General features: G+C 51.9%; 1 protein-coding gene across 4 annotated transcripts in view; it reads right to left on the bottom strand.

Annotated features, from left to right (window-relative positions):
* The window catches only part of TBL1X (transducin beta like 1 X-linked), a 247955-nt gene extending 231909 nt beyond the window's left edge, over positions 1-16046 (bottom strand). For all 4 annotated transcript variants that reach the window (XM_027534937.1, XM_027534941.1, XM_027534939.1 and 1 more), the window contains exon 1: positions 15976-16046. The gene's annotated coding sequence lies outside the window, so the exon portion shown is untranslated. The remainder of the gene's footprint in view (positions 1-15975) is intronic.
* Positions 16047-16907: the final 861 nt, after the last annotated feature.

Below are 16907 nucleotides of genomic sequence, written 5' to 3'. Positions count from 1 at the left end.
TCCAACGAATCACTGGAAAAGACCCCGATTGATGGGAAAGACAGAAGGCAAGAGGAGAAAGAGGTGACAGAGGACGAGATGGTTGGACAGCATCACCGACTCGATGGACCTGAGTTTGAGTGAACTCAGCCTGGCGTGCTGCAGTCCACGGGGTCGCAAAGAGGTGGACACAACTGAGTGACTGAACAGCAAAGTTTTGAGTCCCCTCAACAACCCTGCTGCAGAAAACCAACGTGGTCTTAAATGGGATTTAGAGCTCTGTGTTAACTGAATCACCGCAAGCAGCCATGGACAGTCACCCAAAGGCAAAGCAAACACGGACGGCAAGCGCGAACAAAGCCCGCAGAGGCAATGACAAGCCCAACCTGAACCTACAATGTGCCCAACTCAGTTCTAGGAACGACCCAACAAGCCAACTGCCCGACGCCAGCAGTGTGTACAGAGAGAAATTTCACTCTGACGAACATCTGGGCCATCAGAGACCCATACAGAAAACACACATTTGCGGTCCAAATATAGAACATTCCATGGAAAAGCAAACACCACAGGAAATTCAAGGAGGTTGAACATTTACTTATAGACAGCAAACAACGAATCAAATGCAAAACTTCCCTTAAAGCAAACGCCACCCAGCCAAATGGGACCCGAGCTGACCTCTTCCTCTTGGGCCAGGAACTGACGAAATTAAACTTCACGAGGGACAGCTGCTTCTGTGGACCATTTCAGGTTTAAATATGAACTGGGAAGTCGTGAAAACAGACAGTCTCTGGTTTTATTCAACTAACTTCTCTGAAAACACATACAGGATGATCAAAAAGAAAAAAACACAAGGCAATTAGAACCTATTAACGATTGGGTGGATACGAGCTGTATGGAGAGAAAAAAGAAACACTTCCATGAGCTAATCTTATTCTATATTTAGTTTGAATATACTAATGTAATTAACTGGGGTTATATAATGTTGCTAAATTCAGATTTCCAATCGTAAAGCTTCACATACAATTATTTGAACTGCAATGGATTTTTGTTTCTGCGGGAAAATGAAAATAGTTCATTTTCATAACCCACGCGTCCCTAGAAGTAACGGCCTTCCTTGATAGAAATTTCGTGGATGGTAATTCACAACACTACAGATGTGTTTACATCTTCCCTCAAAGGTTAGCATTATCTAGATATTCCACATACTGCTGGCTCTTACCATTTGTCGCTTCTATTTCTCTATATTCCTGCTTCCCACACCTGTGACTGTAATGCCCCGGGAGTACACATAGATAGATCCTGGGCTTCCCTGGTGGCGCAGTATTATAAACACTCTGTCTGCCAATGCAGGAAACTCAGGTTCAGTTCCTGGGTGGGGAAGATCCCCTGGAGGAGGGCATGGCAACCCACTCCAGTATTCTTGCCTGGAAAATTGCATGGACAGAGGAGCCTGGCGGGCTGTGGTCCATGGGATCGCAAAGAATCGGACACGGCTTAGTGACGAGCACATACACACAGATCTCTGCACTTCATGGGGACCTGCAGCCCACATTTAGGAAATAAAAACAACTTTTGTACCCATCTCTTCGAGGAATCTAAGGTTATGGTTATTCTCCGATACATCTCTGAATATTATTTAGCATAACTGGGCTCACAAATAACCAAACAAATAATTATTAGAGAGTTATCAACAACAAAAACAGAAAAAAGAATCCTTTCCAAAGCTGAAGCGATTTATCGGTGCTGAGCTGACCTGTCTACAACAAGACGTTGGGTCGCCGGGACTTCCCTGACTGTCCAGTGGTTGAGAATCCACCTTCCAATGCAGGGGACAAGGGGTTCAATCCCTGGTCAGGGAAGTAAGCTCCCACACCCTGTGGAGCAACAAAACCCGTGTGCCACAGCTAGAGTGCCTGGGGATCACAACGAACACCCCTCCTGCTGAAACTAAGACCCCTCCTGGGGGAGGGTCAGGATGCGGGCAAGGCTTAAGGCATCCAGTTAAAAGCAAAATACTTTGCGTCAATCTCTCTCACCTCTTAGATGATCAGGGACGGGGCAGACAAGAGTACATTCCCAAAGACTTTCATCGAATCACATTTGTTACAGGAGCTTCAAGCACTGATCTCTGGAGAGCAGAGACAAAGGGGCATAATAGAGATATCAAAAATTCTACTTCCCGGGATTTCCCCGGAGGTCTACTGGCTGAGATTCCAAGCTTTCAGTGCCAAGGGCCTGCATTCTATTCCTGGTTAGGGGGGTTAAGATCCTGCAAGATACAAGGTTCAATTAAAAAAAAAAAAAGGACAAAAAAAATCTACTTCCTGTTTCTTCTCTGTCTCTACAGTCGGTGTCTTCTGAATATTACCATAAAAGAAACTATCTTCTGTTTTCTTTATTAGCAGATTAAATGGATCAGTTTTGTTGCTGTGCAGTTGTTCAGTCGTGTCCAACTCTTTGCAACCCCATGGACCGCAGCACGACAGGCCTCCCTGTCCATCACCAACTTCTGGAGTTTACTCAAACTGATGTCCATCGAGTCGGTGATGCCATCCAGCCATCTCATCCTCTGTCATCCCCTTCTCCTCTCGCCTTCAATCTTTCCCAGCACCAGGGTCTTTCCCAATGAGTCAGCTCTTTGGTAGCCAAAGTACTGGAGCTTCAGCTTCAGTCCTTCCATTGAACATCCACTGAATATTCCATTGATTTCCTTTAGTATGGACCGGTTTGATGGGTTTACCCAACGACAAATGACTGTCTTGAGTGGATCCTGATGAGCCCGAATCGTATAGAACAAGAGTGTCGTCAGCTGCAGGCGTCTTGCGTGCACAGGGCTGGTTCTCTGATTTCCTGGACTCAGAAAAGCTACAGTGCAAACTCAGGAGCCACAACAAGAGACACAAGACTCAAACACCACAACTCACACACAAAACCTGAAACTGACACCTCCGTCACTTCAAGCTAAACAAACACGACGGCTGCTGTGGAAACCCGGGAACTACTTCCGGTCGGCATTCCGGGCCTGCAAACCGAAGCTTCGGCCGTTCTCTGCAAACGACCTGAAGCTCAGGCAAAGATCTGAAGTGTGGAGGTGAGTCCCAGGTCTCACCTCGGCAGCCCACAGTGTGGTCTGGGTTGTGAATATAACTTCTGTTATTTATTCACTCTCTGCAATGCTACCAACAAGCATCAACCAAAATGACACCTTTCTCTATTACATAGCCTCTCAAGTGATATGCAAAAAAAAAAAAAATATATATATATATATATAAACAACCATGATGGATGAAATATGTCTTTGGGGGGAAAAAAAGAAAAAAACGCAATATAAACAGCCAGACCGAAGGCACACGAAGGCTTGTATAACAAGCCTGTTCCAGCGCTATCTCACATCTTGTGCAGTTGGAATCACGTCTTCCACAAAAAAAAAAAAAAAAGCCTGGTTCTTGGGAGCCCCGAGGGCATCCGTCAATGAGAGCAGCTGATTTACAGACAGAATTAAGTGATTATGAAAACACCGGGGCGTTAAGAAATGCTTTAAAAAGCACAGCACAGTTGCAACGTTTCCCCATGCAACTGCAACGCCTGTGTGTACACACTCACGTACACACACAGACTACATCTGTGCCCCCCTTTATTCAGGGACTTCAGTTTCTTTCCTTCATCACCTCTAAGGACCTCACCAGTGATCTCTAAGACACTTTTTCACCATACACCTCTCAGTGAAAACCACTGAAGCATTAACCCCAACTCCTGTTAAGTATTAACTAGAGATAAGACTCAACCCCCCCCCCCCACAACTTAAGCTTCTTCCTGCACTCCAGTAAATCTCACAGAGCACCTACCAGAGATGAAATTCACTTCTCAGGAGTCCACTTCGGGAATTAAAAGCGGAAACAAGGAATCTGTGTCCCCCTCGGCCCCAGCTAAATGTAGAGACTCTGGGTTTCAAGGAAACCTAGTCAGAGGCCCATGAAATTTAACAGGCGAGTTCCATTTCCATAAACTCCTCCACTTGTTCTCAGCCGGTCTACAACCATCTCTTGTCACGCCCTGGACACGCGACATCATTAATTCTCATTGTCACCAACTTCTGGGCCGGGTGCCCCTCCACCGCTCTCTCTCCTGGCAAAGCTTTTTGAAGAATTACACTTCAGATCCCTGGAAACTGTTGAAATTGGCACAGAATCATCGTGCGTCTTAGGAACACAAACCTAACGTAATTACTTTTTCCATGATCGCATTAGGAGCTAAACCAAAGCATGTCTCCCAAGACTGACCTGCAACCATCAGAAACGAGCAACTGTGGTTCTGATGTTGATAACTGTGAATACCTGAGTCTTTAAACCAACACTGAGTTGGCAGTTAAGTTTCAAGGGATTAAAATGCCCAGTAAGATTCTGTTGGGAAAAACCACCTCGGCAAGTACCCAACTTGAACCTGTCTCCTAAGTGAATCAATTCTCTGCTCAGTTGCTTTTCTGAAATTCAACATAAAACTCGGCAACCACCTGGCTAACTTTATAGATGCTGAGAATTACGTTTGCATAACCGGCACTACAGACATGAAGCAGACTCTACTTTCTCGGTTCTCATCTTCAAACGCATGTTAAGATAACAAGGGTACCTGGAAAGGCATAGTTGACCTGGCTAAGTCCAATACTTTGGCCACCTGATGCGAAGGGCTGACTCATTGGAAAAGACCCTGATGCTGGGAAAGATTGAGGGCAGGAGAAGGGGATGACAGAAGATGAGATGGTTGGATGGCCATCACTGACATGATGGACATGAGTTTGAGCAAGCTCCGGGAGTTGGTGATGGACATGGAACCCTGGCGTGCTGCAGCCCATGGGGTTGCAAAGAGTCGAACACAACTGAGTCACTGAACTGAAGAATCACTCACAATACACCAGAAACAAAAATCTCTACTCAGTGACGCAGGATTTTCTCCAGTTCTCCGTCATAACTTACCAGGTCTTTCCCATATCAAAGTATTTGCTATTCCTGATTTAAGAAACAATATGGCATCACACAAACTTCTTTTGCCCACATTTCTATCTCCCAGAAAGTTTAAACTAACAGAAATGATTGCAAAGTGGATTACGGATGTTCACAGACACCTTAGAGCTGGATGACAAGGGGCAAGTCTGTAACAGTTACGAGTCCAGCTCTCCAAGACAAGAACGGCCGTCTCTGTACATGGATTGCTCCAACATGGATGAGGCTGACTCTCCGGGTCACAGAAGTCTTCAACGTCTTGGAGAAAAACAGGGAGGCTGATCGCATTGGTGGAGGAGGTGCGGGGCGGGGGGGGGGAAATGGGTGGGGGATGGGATGGATGGGGCAGGTTGGTGGCAACTGTTCCAGAAAGCAAAGTGCTAGGGGATGGCTCGGAGAAGACAATGGCACCCCACTCCAGTACTCTTGCCTGGAAAATCCCATGGGCGGAGGAGCCTGATAGGCTGCAGTCCATGGGGTCGCGAAGAGTCGGATACAACGGATTCACTTTCACTTTTCACTTTCATGCATTGGAGAAGGAAATGGCAACCCACTCCAGTGTTCTTGCCTGGAGAATTCCAGCAACGGGGAGCCTGGTGGGCTGCCGTCTATGGGGTCGCACAGAGTCAGACACGACTGAAGCGACTTAGCAGCAGCAGCAGCAGGCGATGGCTATTCGGGGTCATCTTTGGGCTCAAGAGAAGTAAATAAAGAGATCTCTCATGCTTCCTTTTTAGCATTCCAGCTACACACACCACGACAGGAATAAATGACAGGAATTCCAGGCAAGAGACACTCTTCACAAGAATAAACACTGTGAATTTTGCCCTGAGCATCATTTCTGCGTCTTTCACAGGGTCTCGCGAGATCAGAAGACAACACCACACCTAAGAATTATTTGGAGGCAACTCACAGCCCAAAGTGTCCTCTGAAATGCTACAGGGCTTTTTTTTTTTTTTTTTTCTAAGTAGGCAACTGACTTAGCAATGTTGAGGACTGCCTATTTCAATCATGGGAAATATGACAAAGCATGACACACAGTTCTCCCAAACTGCTAGTTGATTTAAACCACCGTTAAGTCAACGTTCAAAACACAAAGATCATGGCTTCCAGTCGCATCATTTCATGGCAAATAGATGGGGAAATAATGGAAACAGTGACAGACTTTGTTTTCGCGGGCTCCAAAATCACTGCAGATGGTGACTGCAGCCATGAAATTAAAAGACACTTGCTCCTATGACCAACCTAGACAGCATGTTAAAAAGCAGAGACATCACTTTGCCAACAAAGGTCCATCTAGTCAAAGCTATGATTTCTCCAGCAGTCACGTATGGATGTGAGGGTTGAACCATAAAGAAAGCTGAGTGCCAAAGAATTGATGCTTTTGAACTGTGGTGGTGGAGAAGACTCTTGAGAGTCCCTTGGACTGCAAGGAGATCCAACCAGTCCATCCTAAAGGAAATCAGTCCTGAATGTTCATTGGAAGGACTGAGGTTTAAGCTCCAATACTCCGGCCACCTGATGGGAAGAACTGACTCATTGGAAAAGACCCTGATGCTGGAAAAGATTGAGGGCGGGAGAAGGGGACGACAGAGGGTGAGATGGTTGGATGGCATCACCGACTCAACAGACATGGGTTTGGGTGCACTCTGGAAGTAGGTGATGGACAGGGAGGCCTGGAGTGCTGCAGTCCGTGGGGTCGCAAAGAGTCGGACACGACTGAGCAACTGAACTGAACTGAAACCTTAACCTATAGTGTTTAAAAAAAAAAAAAAAGACAAGAGCTTCCCTGGTGGACCAATGGTTAAGAATCTGCCTTGCGATGGAAGGGAAAAGGGTTCGATCTCTGGCCAGGGAAGATCCCTCAGGCCACAGTGCAACTGAGCCCGAGGGCTACAAGTGCTGAGCCCCTGAGCTGCAACTGCCGACACCCAAGCGCCACAGAGCCCGTACTCTGCCACAAGAGACGCCACCGCAACGAGAAACTTAAGCACTGCCGTGAAGATTAGACCCTGCTCGCCGGAACAAGAGAAAGCCCGCGTGAAGCAACAAAGACCCATCACAGCCAAGAAACTGCAATCAATTAAAAAAAAAAAAAGCTATCGTCAACAGTGAAGCAGGCTTCCTTTTCCATATTAGAATCCGCACACACGAGACGCTCGAGAGGCTTCACGGCTAGCTCCTTAACGCCTTCAACGCTACAGGTGAGGACACACACAGGGTCAGAGACTTCAACACAAGCCCAAGGCTGGACTCACCTGGCCAAAACATCAGGCAAAGGCTTGTCCTAAGAGAACATGCCATGTCTCACTTGATCACAGACAGTGAAATGACGACCCAAGGTAGAATGTAGGTCAGCAACCACAGAGAAACGCAGCTGTAGGAATTTTATTGCTACGACAAGCGAATGCCAGCACAAGTGGGTATTTTTAGCCTGCCTTATGGCCCTGGTATTAACCCACTGGGAAAAACCACTGCCTCGAAAAGGCAAGTCCAGTTTTTGAAACTCAAGACATGAGCTACGAATATACAGGACATATTCAATGTCTCTCTACGGGACTGCTGGGAAAGTCTGAACGCGGCTCCCCAAAAAATGTCCCACCTCAACTGACCTCGCAGCAAGGACTACCCGGCATAGGAAGAGACTAAATCTCAGGCAACTAGACCACAAGACACCTAACATTTTATCACTATGATCTCTTCAGTATTAAGAATTAAGTATTAAGAATCTCTAAGTGTGGTTTTCCCTTGCTTTTGATCATATGCATGGTGCAGAATGATTCTCAGGAAAACACACTGGCCCAAGTGTTCAGTTAACTAGCTCAGTCACATCCATCTGACTCTGCGACCCCATGGACTGCAGCACGCCAGGCCTCCCTGTCCCATCACCAACTCCTGGAGCTTGCTCAAACTCGTGTCCATCAAGTCAGTGAGGCCATCCAACCATCTCATCCTCTGTCATCCCCTTCTCCTCCCGCCTTCAATCTTTCCCAGCATCAGGGTCTTTTCCAAGGAGTCAGCTTTTCACATGAGGTAGCCAAGGTATCAGAGTTTCAGCTTCAGCATCAGTCCTTCTGATGAATATTCAGGACTGATCTCCTTTAGGATGGACTGGTTGGATCTCCTTGCAGTCCAAGGGACTCTCAAGAGTCTTCTCCAAGACCACAGTTCAAAAGCATCAATTCTTAGGCACTCAGCTCTCTTTACGGTCCAACTCTCACATCCATACATGATTACTGGGAAAACCACAGCTTTGACTAGATGAACGTTTGTCAACAAAGTAATGTCTCTGCTTTTTAATACTCTGTCTAGGTTGGTCAGAACTTTTCTTCCAAGGAACAAGCATCTTCTAATATCATGGCGCAGTCACCATCTGCAATGATTTTGGAGCCCCAAAAAATAAAGTCTGCCACTGTTTCTACTGTTTCCCAATCTATTTGCCATGAAGTGATGCTATGATTCTAGTTTTCTGAAGGTTGAGTTTTAAACCAGCTTTTTCAATATCCTCTTTCACTTTCATCAAGAGGGTCTTCACTTCCTCTTTGCTTTCTGCCATAAAGGTGGTGTCACGTGAGGCTATTGATATTTCTTCAGCAATCTTTATTTCACTTTGTGTTTTATCCAGCCCGGAATTTAGCATGATGTACTCCTTGGAAGGAAAGTTATGACCAACCTAGACAGTATATTCAAGAGCAGAGACATTACTTTGCCCACAAAGGTCCATCTAGTCAAGGCTATGGTTTTTCCTGTGGTCATGTATGGATGTGAGAGTTGGACTGTGAAGAAGGCTGAGCGCCGAAGAATTGATGCTTTTGAACTGTGGTGTTGCAGAAGACTCTTGAGAGTCCCTTGGACTGCAAGGAGATCCAACCAGTCCATCCTAAAGGAGATCAGTCCTGAGTGTTCATTGGAAGGACTGATGTTGAAGCTGAAACTCCAATACTTTTGACCACCTTGTGCGAAGAACTGACTCATGTGAAAAGACCCTGATGTTGGGAAAGAATGATTGAAGGCGGGAGGAAAAAGGGACGAAGAAGATGAGATGGCTGGATGGCATCACCAACTCGATGGACACGAGTCTGAGTAATCTCCAGGAGTTGATGACGGACAGGGAGGCCTAGCGTGCTGCAGTCCATGGGGTCGCAGAGAGTCGGACACAACTGAGCAACTTCCCTTTCACTTTTCACCCTGATTCTGGTGGTGCTGGTTACAGACATTTCAGCAGGCAGAAATTCAAACTCCATCATATAGTAAATCTGGGAAACACACAGAGTATATATGTGTCTATATATAGCATGTATCTGTGTGTGTGTGTGCATGAGCATATGCCAGCCCTGAAATTTAGCTCAAGAGGAGAGAAAAAGATAAGGAAAGCAAGCAGGCAATTGCTGGAGACCACCGGAACCAAGAAAGACATAGTATTCTTGTTATTATTGGATGCATCCCCAGGCACTCCCAACTTCAGAGAATAAGACATAAGCACACCGGGCTCCAAGCACGATGATAACCCTGTCTGTTAACACAACAAGCCTGAGAAATAAATTTTATTTTCTCTCTGTGTCTCTCTCTCTCGCCATGAGAAAACTAAGGCCAGGGGAGGTCACTGATATGCCCAAAGGCGACGTCAGTGCATGGTGAGCTGGCCTCAAACCAGATTTTCTTCAGAGCCCTGCCCCAAGACCCCCAGGACCCCAGGACCACCAGGACCTCACAAGGCCCCCAACCTGGGTGTGCCTGGCGCTCCCCTGGGACTCCCAGAGGAAGGCGCTTCAGGCTGGCTCCGGGGGACCCCAGTGCACACAGGGACCAGACTCTGGGTGCCACGGCTGACCCCCACCCACCCACTGCAGGTCCACAGCCCTGCGGCTTCCCAGCCCTTGTCCACTAATCCACCAGTCACAGGAGGGGACCCAGCCTGAATCCCGCAAGTAGGGGACCCCATGCCCCTGCCCTCCGGAGCACCCCCAGCGGTGGAGGTCAGCCTCCCCCGCCCAGTCCAGGTTAACCCACACGGCCCCGGGCCCTGTGAGGGTCTGAAATCAGCAGACAGGTGCTAGGTTCCCCCCCACCCCAATAAATGCCCAAAGTCCCCAGAAGCTGACTGAGAGCGAAACCTGGGCAAATCTGCAGTGACATCAGCAAAACCCACAGGAAGGAGCCCAGCGCAGGGGTGCAAAGCCTCGAGGGCTCTGAAAAGTTGAAGACAGAGCCGGGGCTGAACTGGGGGTAAACACATTCTAGCCCCCCGAGCCCCTCCAGCTTCTGTGGTCCCCAAAGGCCATCCAGCTGGCCACCTCCTCCTGTTCACTTGTCTTCCCTTCCTTCTAAAGCATCCTAAAACGGCCTGCGAGGACCACAGCACCCAATGCCTACCTGGTCCCACCAGCCCACTGGCCCCCGGACCAAAACAGGACTCAAGACTCACGGCGCTGGGTCCTTCTTTGGGGGCGGCTCTGTACCACGGAGCACCGTGAGAGGGGACTCAACATCCGTGGGCCCACCAGGAGACCACCGTCCCCTCACCCCCCGACACATGACCACCGCAGACGTCTCCAGACGCTGCCAAACACCGTAGGGGACGAAAGTGCCTGAACTGAGGACTGCGAGTGGATGATGAGCTTCCCGCGTTCAAACGCTGAGGACACTGTTTCCATGTGCAACTATCTCGTCTACCTTCACCTGCTAAAACTTTTCTCTTCAACCTGCGAGCCAAAGCTTCACGGCTCCCTTCCGCCCACCAAGAGCTAACCAGACCCATGGAAGTGGTACCCAACTTCCTGCGGAAGATAGAAATAGTCTTCCCTCTGCTTCTCTTTGTCTTCAACCTGTGAGCCAATGCTTCATGGCTCCTTTCCACCCACCAAGAGCAAACCAGACCCATGGAAGTGGTACCCAACTTTCGATGTTAAGACAGAAATAATCTCCCCTCTGTTTCCAAGTGTATGTTTGTTCCAAGTAAATTGTTTTCAATGGCTTCCACTTCACACCTGCATCCTTCCGTCTGGCAGAAGATTCCCAAGAAATATTTGATGGCGATGATCTCACACAAGAGGGCTTGCAGGAGGCCATCCCCTCTGTGAGCTTACAACCACCCTGGATCAAGTTTCTGGGGAGCACATTCGTGACCGCCTGCATTTCCCGCCACCCTTCCCCCGAGGTTTTAAACTTGCTTTCTCCCCTTCCCTTTAAAAAAACAAGTGGACTCCGTCCGTCTGTCCCTTCACACATCCAGCTTTTCTTTTGGTTTTGACTGGTGGTATGGCCAGGCCTATCCGTTTGGTCCAGCCCCATGGGAAGGATGGATGGGGGGAGAGGGCCACAGAGGGCCAGCCCCGAGGGGACAACTGGTGTCCAGTTACTTCCTTCACGCTAAAAATAGTTATGGGAAAAAAAAAAAAAAGGTTTATCATCTTTTCCACTTAAGCATGTTTACAGAACGACTTGAGTCTTGCCTCCCGATTGAACTATATTTTTTAAGTGTCTCGGGTGCTGAGAGAGGAACAGCTTATTACTGCAGGTCACGTACTTTTCTAAAGGAGAAACAGGAGGCAACACCTGGGGGGCCTCATTTCACAGGGCAGTGCGATCGGGCTGGTCCCTGGCGCCGGTCAGACCTGGCGATGCTCCTGGACAAGAGCTGGGCAAGGGGGCATCCCCAGAGTTGGCATGAGGAGCCCTCCTTCCCAATAGGTCACTGAGGGAGGCTATGAATTCCTGATGCTCAGGACCTAGGGGAGATGCCTTCTCTGGGTCTGGCTTCCCCCGGCTGGAACCCATTTTGCCACTCTGCAAGCAAAATAATCGTGACTATCCCTAAGTCACCAAAGATTTGAGGTGTCTCAAAGGCTGACAGCTCTTGAGATGAAAGCAAGACTAAAGACAAATGGCACAAAGGGGCCATCTGGGAAGTCACCTCTCTCCCAGAAGCAGAACTGGGTTTCCCGCCCCCCTCCTGATTTACACATGAAATTTCTAATCCGTGGCTATTAAAAGAAAAAAAAAAAAAAAAACGCAAAAGATTATGCAAAGAACACATCATAAGGAATTTACCATCCTGTGCAGAGACCGGTGTACAGGAAACGGGCACCATTCAGCCACTTGCTAAAAACACACTGACCGTTGTGAAGTCTCATCTGTAGGGAGGATTCCTTGTCAGCCTGCTTGATACAGAAGAGTTTGCCCTCAGGACGTTAAAACTTAGAACATAAACTTGGCTTGGGGTGGGAGAGAAGGGGGGGGCGTATCAGATATGTTCTCTCAATCAGCTACATGGGGCCACAGTGTTAGCAATACCTTGAGACCCCAAGGGATGTTGGCCACAACAGACTCGGGCCAGCAACGTGGGGACTGGCTTTTTTCCAGAAGGGGAAACTGATGCACACCCTTTTTCCGAAGTTGAATCCTCACGAAAACTCCAGCTTGGAGTCCCGGTTTTCTAATTCAGAAATGATCCACACCACCTCAACCTTAAAACCACAGCTGTCGATCTCACTGAAATCACTTTCCCAGGTGACTTGCTAGCTGAACTCTTTTTTAAGGTCTACGTTGGCCACCTGATGCGAAGAACTGACTCATTGGAAAAGACCCTGATGCTGGGGAAGATTGAGGCCAGGAGGAGAAGGGGAGTACAGAAGTTGAGATGGTTGGATGGCATCACCGACTCGATGGACATGGGTTTGGGTGAACTGCGGGAGTTGGTGATGGACAGAGAGGCCTGGCGTGCTGCGGTTTATGGGGTCGCAAAGAGTCGGACAAGACTGAGCAACTGAACTAACCAGTAACTGTCTAAAACTCTTACAGCCTCTCCCCTCCTTCCACAAGGAGCAGGCTAACTCTTTACTGTTTTCTTTACAGATCCTTACTTGTAGTAAATATAGAGTGCGTGTGTGATAAATCACTTCAGTCATGTCCAACTCTTTGCAACCCCGTGGACTGTAGCCCACCAGGCTCCTCTGACCATGCGATTCTCCAGGCAAGAATACTGGAGTGGGTTGCCATTTCCTCCCCCAGGGGATGTTCCCAACTCAGGGATCGAACTCCAGTCTCCTGCATTCCAAGCGGATTCTTCACCACTGAGCCACCAAGGAAGCCCAACTACAGAGCACCGCTCCCAAACTGGACCTTCTTCAAGTTCTATACTGATGACCCCCAAACACATCTATTGAGGATCTGAATTATGGACAAAGCCCTGAAACAACAGAACTGGGCATTTTAGTAACACCACCACTAATAAATGAATTTTAATCAACTGGAATCTAAATATGCCCAGGTGGGCAGTGGGTACCACCCCAGATAATTAAGCTATGGGTAAAACAAGGCCACTGTGATTGACCTTTCATGATTTCTGTTGAGAAATCTAGGGTTTTATATATAGAAAGAGAGAGTTCAATCTAAGATTCTGTGTGGGGGAGAAAAAGTGTATGTCTCTGGAATTGAACAAGTTTGTCTCCAAATGGGAACATTCACCCCATGTCAACACAGGAAGACAAAATAACACCAAGCTTCAGAGCTGGGTTTCCAGAATCAATCTTCCCTCCACCATAGATGAGCAAAGTCAGTGTCTTCACAGGGCGTTAAGCGCCTGTAAAATCCTCAGCGCGTGGCATGTGAGTAACCAAAGGACGATGAATTTATCCGCGCCGGAGCAACAGTGAAAATTTACAGGCAAACTCGACGTTTTCAAAAAACTTACACATAACGGTTCCTCCTCTCTGCTCCTGCACCATCCAATGAGTGCCGTGATCTCGGTTCCCGTTTTTATTTTTGCACATATAGCCAACGACGCTCGGAAAGCTGGCAGGACTTCAAGGTCAATGGCGGAGCAGGACGTCAGGGTGGGCTGTTTCACTAGTTCAGGCCAGACGGGGACAAAGGTTGCTTTTCCAGCAAAAGCAGTTTTACGTGTCCCCTCGGAGCTGGACTCAGGGGCTCTATACCCGTCTTTGGCCACCTAGCACTGAAACCTACAAACCTCCCACCCAGGTACATTCAGGAAGTCATCACCAGTGAGAACACTGAGGCTCCTCTGGTTCAAAGGGGGTTGACTGCACGCACTTTAACTAAAACACCCCAACTTGCAGGAGGGGCAAGACTCAGGCTCCAGGGGTGAAATTTCAATGACGGGGGGGGGGGGGGGGGGGGGGGGGTGGTGCTGATAATACCTGGAGTGACTAAGCCCTGGAAAAAAAGCAGAGCCAACCTCCTTGCTTTGCACAGCACCAAATAAAAAACACCTTAGAGTCTTCACGGGCTGTTCCACAGGTGTGTGTTCACTTAAGGAACTTCACACGGAATGATCCTTCAGGGGCCATTTTAAGACGTGGGTCAAGGGATGGGACTTCCAGCTTTCATTTCCGGATTCGTTATCCAGCTGGGTGGTTTTCCAAGCAATCTGCAGTACATCTGAGATATCTGAACATCCCTTTCACGTGAAAAGCGTCTTCAAGTATCAATGGTTTCCATAATCACCATCTCCCCCACCCCCACCCAATCGCGTCTTTTCTAGGAATGACTAAACTTCCCAGAAGTCCTTCCACCATCTGCTACCCCCGAGGCCACCGATCAGGCTGGACTTAACCCGAGCCTCCCCCGCCATCACCACCCCCTCGCTCCCCAACCCAGACTGGAGTCCCGCCCCTCGCCTTCCAGGTTAACCCAGGGGCTCAGGCGGCGCGTCTGGACAGAAAAACATTCAAGAAGTCAGTTCAAGCCGTATGTGATAAAGCCAAGCAAGAACCCAAACCGCGGCAAAAGGAATAGAGGAGACAGATTTCTATTTCCTCGGCGGTTCCACGCTACAACATCGGCGACAGGAGGGGGAAAAAATCAACAACAACAACAACACACCTCGGACTTTTTAACTTCGTGGAATTTGCAGTGGACTCGGAGGAAGGCCAGGCTGTGCCCTAAAACCATCCCGGTCGCGGGTCTTGCCGCGCACGGGCAACGCACGTGAAGTCGCAGCGCCCGGGGGTGGGGGGGGGGAGCCCTTTAGCGACCCCCAAGTGTCACAGTCCCCGGCGACCTCCGGCGGCCCCCGACCAAGCGATGGCGCGCCCCACTCCATTCCGAGCACTGGCCACCCCCACCACCGTGGGCGAGGTCCCCTCGGGAGGGTGGCGGGGTAGGGGGTGGGGAGAAGGAAGCACCGCCTGGCACGCGGATCTCGGGGCACCCCTCCCCCTAGACCAGGCGCAACAGGTCTACAGCCACCCCCCCCCCCCAGGGCGCGCTCTGTAGATCGCCCAGGGACGCCCACCCCCACCCACCCAAGTGGTCCCCACCCTGTTTTCCTCGCTACGGGCCGGGCTGGGAGGGTGGGGGCGCAAGTTGGGGGGAGCTCCCCACTTCCTGACAGTTTCCGCGCCGCAGAAACTGAACCGCCGCGGGCCCGCGCCGCCTCGCCCGCCACTCTGCGCCCTGCGCGCGCCGCCGCGGCGCGCCCCCCGGGGTCCCGGCCCGCGCCCCCCCCGGGGGGGGGCGATGAATGGGACTCCCCTCCCCCATGGGGGGGGGGTCCCCGCGGCCGCGCAGGTTCGCCCAGCCAGCCCCGGGCCCGGAAGACAAAAGCGGCACCGGGAGGGACCAACGGAGCGCTCCCTACCCCCACCCCCCTCGCCAAAACTTACCGATCACCTCCCCCTCCCCAAAACAAAGAAGCCTCCCCTTACCCCCAGCTCCAGTCTCCGCCCGCCCCTCCAACCCCCGACGCGCCGGCACCACTTTGGGGGAGCGGCCCCATCGGGGTATTGTTCAGCCTGCAGGGAGCGCGCGCAACACCCCAGCCCGATCCCCGGGGGGACACTTGGGGAAGCTGGGCCCCCTCCCTCCACCGCACCCCCACCCCCCTACCAGAGACGGGGGTCCCCGAGCGGGCGGCCGGCCGGCCTGACCCCCTCAGAGGGCGGGAATGAGCCGGGCCCGGGCCTCACCCCTACCCTGAGCGAGAGAAGTTTCCGCAGCGCGCCCGGCCCGGGCCGAGCCCCGCGCGCACACTTACCTCGCCCTGAGCCGCGCAACTTGTGTCCGGCGCCGCCGCTCCAAGCCTGCGCCCCGCCGGCCGCCGCCGCCGCCGCCGAGCCCGGGCCGCGCCGCGGCAGCCGAGGGCCCGGCGCCCGAAGCCGCCGCGCGCCGCCCCCCCGGGCCGCCCCCGCCCCGCGCCCGCGTCCCCCGCCGCCGCCGAGTCCCCGAGACGCGCGGGCGCTGGAAAGTTTCGGGTGCCGAATGGCGGCGAGGGCGCTGCGGCGGCGGCGGCGGCGGCGGGGCGGGGGCGCGGGCGGCTCCTCGCTCCCGAGCGCGGAGGACGGGGCGGGCGGGGAGGGGGGGAAAACGGCGGCGGCGGGAGAGGGCGGGACGCGGGAGGGACCGGCGCGGCCAGTGACCTCCGCTGGGGAGCGGCCGCCGGAACGCCGACCCCGGCCGGGAGGACGGCCCTGGGCGCCGCCCCCAGCCTGCGCCCGCCCCCGCCGCCGCCGCCGCCGCCGCCGCCGGGGGAGGGGAGCCCGGGGCCCCAGCGCGCTCCCCGACCCGGGACCCCCCCATCGCCCTCCCCCCATCACCCTCCACAGCCCCCAGCCTGCGCCCTCCCCCACCGCCCGGGGCCCTTGCGCGCTCCCCCACCCGGGCCTCCCCATCGCCCACCCCCACGGCCCCCAGCCTGCGCCCGACCCCGCCGCAGGGAAAGGGGACCCCGGGGCCCCTGCACCCTCCCCCACCCCCAAAGAGGCCTCGTCCCAGGCCAGCCCCTCCCCCAGGACCCCCAGCCCGCCCCCTCCCCCACCGCCGGGGGAGGGGAGCCCGGGTCCTCTGCAACCTCCCCCCACCCGCGTACCCCCTCCCCACCCCCCAGACCCTCCCCCACGCCCAAAGGGGCCGCGTCCAGGCCAGCACCCCTCCCCCACGGCCTCCAGTGTGCCCCCTCCCCCACACACC

Source organism: Bos indicus x Bos taurus, chromosome X, assembly GCF_003369695.1.
Source record: "Bos indicus x Bos taurus breed Angus x Brahman F1 hybrid chromosome X, Bos_hybrid_MaternalHap_v2.0, whole genome shotgun sequence".
In the NCBI taxonomy this organism is placed as follows: domain Eukaryota; kingdom Metazoa; phylum Chordata; class Mammalia; order Artiodactyla; family Bovidae; genus Bos; species Bos indicus x Bos taurus.
This window is presented reverse-complemented; position numbering and strand designations above follow the sequence as displayed.